Here is a 6,050-nt window from a genome sequence, read left to right as displayed (position 1 = left end):
GTTATGAGTGTGTGTTCAGAGTGTGTGTGCGCTCTGCTCCTGAGGGTGTGTCTCCTGCTCTGACTGTCTGCACATTCAACTAATCTATTATCCAAACACACTCACAAAACTGCAAAGGCTGAATATTTCTGTTTACTCTTCTTCAGTTCTGTCCAATGTGCTTCTCTCAGTGATTCAAAGATAAAATGAGAGGAATCGGAGGCGTTTGCAGCTCTTACAGCTGTGTTGAGGCTGTGCTTCAGATTCTGAAAGAAATGTCAAGAGATAGTCTCCGCGCACGAATAAGTTCTGATAACAAGCAGGTAGAGAGACGCAGAAATGCAGGGTGCGGCCCGCTCCAAAGAATGCGCTTAAGGCATCCCGCCACACCCAATCTGCTTCTCCTTCATCCCCAACCCCCATCACTTTTCACACTCTTCCTCCCTCAGTCTCCTCCCTCTGAGTCACCTGGCAGCCTTTCAGCAGGTATGCAAACCCGAGCACGAACAGAACCCTGGCATGCACCCGACACGCACCTGGCTGAGAAGATCCTGCCATGAATTCAGAAAAACTTTATTGATAATGTTGTGGCTGGAGTTTAGTGCAGACAGATGTAAAGTTTTATTAAACAAGACCCCAGTGAGCTGAAGAGGAGACGCTGAGGATGGCTGYAGGTGCAGACTGGAGAATCAAAAGGAGGAAGATTAAAACATTTCTTACCTCAGTCATTGAAGTTCGGGTCGTTGGCATGGTTGACGGCTTTGGCTTTGGCTAACGACAAGAAATAAGCTCCTTATATTTGCACCACTCCCCTACTCTCTTTCCGTGAATTAAACTGTTGTGTCTTGTAGTGAGTATTAGCTGAATGAACAAAAAGAATTACATGACTTGCCAACACGACAGTGTAAAAACTCACAACTAGACGTTAAGGACAAGTTGTAACAGAAAAACTGACAATATATCACACATCTTAACTGACTCTTCTGTGAAGTGGTGGGAAGAAGATTAAAAAGATAAAACTGTGTGTCTAAGCTTATTTAAATAGCCTTTGGCCTTTATTTTAAAGCAGTCCTCCTCTCAAATTCTAAAATGTTTAGGGATGCACCAATATGAAAATTTCAGCCGATATTGATATCCGATATAATTATATTATTATAARTTATATTATACATATATACACAAACACACTTGGGTCTTTTTTGATACTGTAAATAAATGACAAGGCTGCTGACATGGCTCATTTATTCCTGTCCATCAATATCCATCAATATCACTACCATGATCAAACAGATGCTGCACACCCAACCATCTCCCCTCCCAAAACAGAAACATTAAGCTGAAAAGTGGGAAACAAATGTCGGATGTTAATATCGGCCCAGTTTTACATATCGGGTCGATACCGATATTAATGCTGATATTGTGCATCCCTAAAAATGTTATAAAGGTAGGGAACAAATAATAGATTTTAAAAGCACACAGAATTTGCAAATGTCTCACCTCACGATGTAAAGCATGACAAAAAGCTGAAGGACTTATATTTTCTGGAAAAAAAGCTAAAATGAGTTTTTATGAGAAATTTTTTGAAACACAACTAATACTTAAAGGGATCCACAATTAGTTGTAACCTTAGACTTTATTTGATAAACATTTATTTTAACTGTAAAATAAAGATTAAAAATACTGTAGGCTGTTTAGTTTTGTAAATTTTTAAAAATATATTTTAACACGGACGGGGCCATTTTATTTACACACAAAGCATTCTGGGTAAATGATGACGTGGATAGGTCCTCGGTGTGAGGCTGCGAGTGAGCTATATCCACCCTGAAGGTTAATGTTGGACAATATCTGATGATCGACTCTTTTAAATGAAACCAGAGAGCGTTGACAGAGAGGAGAAGGTAGAAATGACTCAGCCTGTAACTGAAAATATAGATGGAGGACAACAGAGCTGCTTCATGGAAGAAGAACCTCAGCTTAGCCTGTTAGCTTTAGCGTTAGCCCCGATGCTATCACCATATATATGTATTAGCTTGGCGCTACACATTCTCCTCTCGTCACTGAGGTCCTCCATCCATATTTTCAGTTGCAGACTGAGTCATTTTTGCGTCCCCCTCTCTGTCATGTGGATGGTGGACCTCAGTGATGAGAGGTGAATGTGTAGCGCTGAGCTAATACWTATATRTGGTGATAGCATCAGGGCTAATGCTAAAGCTAACAGGCTAAGCTGAGGTTCTTCTTTCACACAAGAGGCTAAATGAGCATCTTCTCAGACAAAGAGAGAAAGAAAAGCAATCAGGACATTTGGTCCACAAAACAGGGCGGATCTGCCCTCTGAAAACTTCAACAGGTTGTTTTTATTCCCTAAACACTTTTTTTTTATTTCACTTGATGTTTATAAATGATGCAGCTTTTGTTCTAGATTTTGGTATCAACAAAAAAAAAATGTAAATGTGGGTCAGCGGCACAAAGAGGACACTTAGTCAGTGTCCCAAGTCTCTCTGTCCCTAGTCTCTGCAACCCTGTGAGCTCTCCCAGCATGCTTTTCTCACGCTGTAATGTCACACCTGAGTATAAGGTGACTCTCTGGAGCTTTGAGGTCATCTTTGCACCACAGTGCTGGGAGGAACAGTGCACTCTCATCTTTAGCAGCTCTGTACAGTAAAGAAGGAAGTGTTAGGCTGTATTTAAAGCACACGCGTACATAGAGTTTCACCAAAGACATAATACTTCACTGTTATTACATATGTTTCCTCAGCCTGCATCATCTCATGTAATTAGTTTGTTTCTCATAATAGAGAAAAATAAGATCCTCAATGAAGTAAACTCATTCACGTGTTTATATTTGAGGTCTGATTCTAACATTAATGCTGATAAAGCATAAAACACACAACCCTAATGTTTGCATTTATGATTCAGAAATCAGATTTTTTTCTTTTAAAGCATCTTATTCCAAAATATTCCCCATCTAGGTACTTATAATTTAGCTTTTTATGACTAAGACAAACCTACACGTGTGTATTGTTACATAATGTGTGTATATAGAGCTGGATATCTAATCAAGACACTTTGAGTATTAAATAAGTGTTTCTTAGCAGTAGGCGAGGTGTTCGAGCAGCACAGCTGAGACGTCATTGTCACTGCGTACTTTGAACAGGTGTTGCCACCTTACTGCTCTGCCGAAGAAATCTTATAGGTTGTTGTATAACACGAGCCAAAACGTCCAAAAAAGCCTGACTGATACTGGTCGCTATGATAACTGAAACTGGAAGTAATAATAAAAAATAAAAAACACAGGACAAAGATGCCCCATTTAAGTTTTTATTTTGTTCTTTGATGTCAGCTGAAGTGTAATCCGAAGCGATCTTTACCTTTGGACTTTCTTTTCTGAACCCTGACCAGAGAACTGTTCTCCTGGACTTCTCTCGGTCCTCACAGGCGGCTCAAACGTTAATATTCTGGTTGAGGTTGAAAGTACATTTCTGCATAAAGTAACTGATGGAGTCCTGGAGCATGTCGTGGCTTGAAAAGCGCCTCAGATTTGCAGCTTTAGGACTTTAGGTGGTTGCAAAGTTCCTCTCAAGCAGACACAGGTTATCGTTCGCACCAAGAACACTTTTTTCAAAGGTCGTTAAATACAGGTTTTAAATAGGAACTGATGGTCAGCAGATAGATGCTGATAAAGGTCTAAACAAGCAATGACGACTGTCTGAGTTTTAAATCTGACCACTGATGACAGATAAAGGTTTTAGACAAGATCTGATTGATTAGGAAATGTTATGCTCTGATTCAATTGTATGACACCGTTTACCTAAATTTAGTTTTTATTTGTGAATAGATGACATCTTTGTGGAAAATATTCTGCCAGCAGCAGAATTCATTCAGGTCTTTTTTGTACTATCTTAGTTCAGTTTCCTAATGGGAACAGAACAACTGAGCTCCAGTTTTTGCAGCAGAAACACAAACATTACTGACCTTAAAATAAAAACATCAGATCTATTTTAGTCCAAAAGAGGCAACAACAGCTAAACTGTAGACTACAGTTTACACTTTATTTTTCTCTTTGGTAATTGATTAATTAAAGATGGATGATAGTTTTTTAAGTGACTAATATGCACCTATTAAAACTGGCTGGCCAAAAAAATAAATAAATAAATCGGACTTTCTTTAGTACTGTTGTCATTTACATCAAATTATTTTTTTATTATTGTTTTAGTTGTTGATTTTATGTTGTTTTGTTAACTTTTAACAACTTTAAGAGCCAAATAGAGGTCATTCAAATTAAACATCTGGCCTTCGGACCACATTTTGCCCACGTGTGCCGAAGGTGATCCCAGACTGTTATGTAATATTATTTACAATTTTCTTTATACAGTATATTGTTATATAAATAAGATATGGATAACATAATGCTATTTATTTATTTGAAGAAAAATAGGCAGTTTTATATGATGCTTTGCGAGGTTTTTTTTTCATTTTTTGAGTGTTTTAGACTGAAGACCAGACTGTTTTCACTTTTTTCCCCCCTAATCCTCAGCTCAGATGATATATTGATGTTTTTATTATCAGTATTAGCTGATATAAGTTTCTTATAAATACAGATGTCACCTAGCTGCACCAGTGCTGAAAGATGAGGTCCAGTTTTTTTTTTTGTCCTACAGCCCCCTCTGTTGGTGTTTTTGGCTCAAATAAGAAAAGTTTCTGTTTCGAAAACGAAACAGAATGAACCCTTCTTACTAAACAAATAAACATGCTGACACAGGAGTCACATGAGTCAGAGGGAAAGCTGAAAGATAACATATAATTAAAAAATGTTCAAATCTGTTGTGTAAGTCAAATGTGTGAGCAACTATGTTTTTGCCTGCATTTTAGCAAAATATTTCATGGAGGAATTTTAATGAAAAATGTAGCTTGAAGGTTTTTTTCTGGGTGTGTTGTTTTCCGCTTCTGTTCTGCATAAGCTGTTGGTTTATGCGTCTGTAGGCTTTTGCAAAAACAACAAAACAAACAACTATGATTTCATTTATAAAATGTATTTTGTTTTATTAGATTATGAAACGTTAGAAGCATGAACAGTGTTGATTTATTGTATTTAATTATCACATTGAATCAATGAAGTAGTCTAACATTTACTTTGCTTTATTTGTCAGAGAACTCCACTTTAAGCAACATTGTACATAGATGAGAAGCATCTTTGGACTGAAGACAGAAACAAAACTAAAAAACTCCAAGGTTTCCTGACGTCAACAGACTGAGTGTCCCGAATGTTATCAGACGTATTTGACAACAAACAGCAGAGAACGCCTTGGGCGGGTGACTGCAGTTCAGTTTACTTTTTGTTGTTTGTCAAAGGAAAAGCACACAAATTGGCTCAAACTCAATCAGTTTTGCAGACACTGAGCTAATCTTACTGTGGTAGTAACTGAGAGTCATTCATAACACACTGAACCTTTCAAGGTTTTACTGAAACGACTACAACTCTGTAATTTCTCAACATGAGATGATGTTAGTCTAAATCTCTGGAATAAAAAGCGGTGGGTGATATCCATTTCTTTCAGGAATGACCAAAATCCCCCACAGAAAAAGTTCAGTAAACTGTCAAGGTTTGACGCAGGGAGAACTCGAGGAGTTACAGGTTCTTCTCAAAAAATTAGCATATTGTGATAAAGTTCATTATTTTCTGTAATGTACTGATAAACAAACTTTGATATATTTTATATTCATTGCACACCAACTGAAGTAGTTCAAGCCTTTTATTGTTTTAACATTGATGATTTTGGGAAAAAAGTAAAAAAAGACCAAAAATCCCTATCTCAAAAAATTAGCATATCATGAAAAGGTTCTCTAAATGACTTATTAAACTAATCATCTGAATCAACAAATTAACTCTAAACACCTGCAAAACATTCCTGAGGTTTTTAAAAACTCCCAGCCTGGTTCATTACTCAAAACCACAATCATGGGTMAGACTGCTGACCTGACTGCTGTCCAGAAGGCCATCAGTGACACCCTCAAGCAAGAGGGTAAGACACAGAAAGACATTTCTGAACCAATAGGCTGTTCCCAGAGTGCTG

This window comes from Austrofundulus limnaeus, unplaced genomic scaffold (assembly GCF_001266775.1).
Source record: "Austrofundulus limnaeus strain Quisiro unplaced genomic scaffold, Austrofundulus_limnaeus-1.0 Scaffold32, whole genome shotgun sequence".
In the NCBI taxonomy this organism is placed as follows: Eukaryota; Metazoa; Chordata; class Actinopteri; order Cyprinodontiformes; family Rivulidae; genus Austrofundulus; species Austrofundulus limnaeus.
This window is presented reverse-complemented; position numbering follows the sequence as displayed.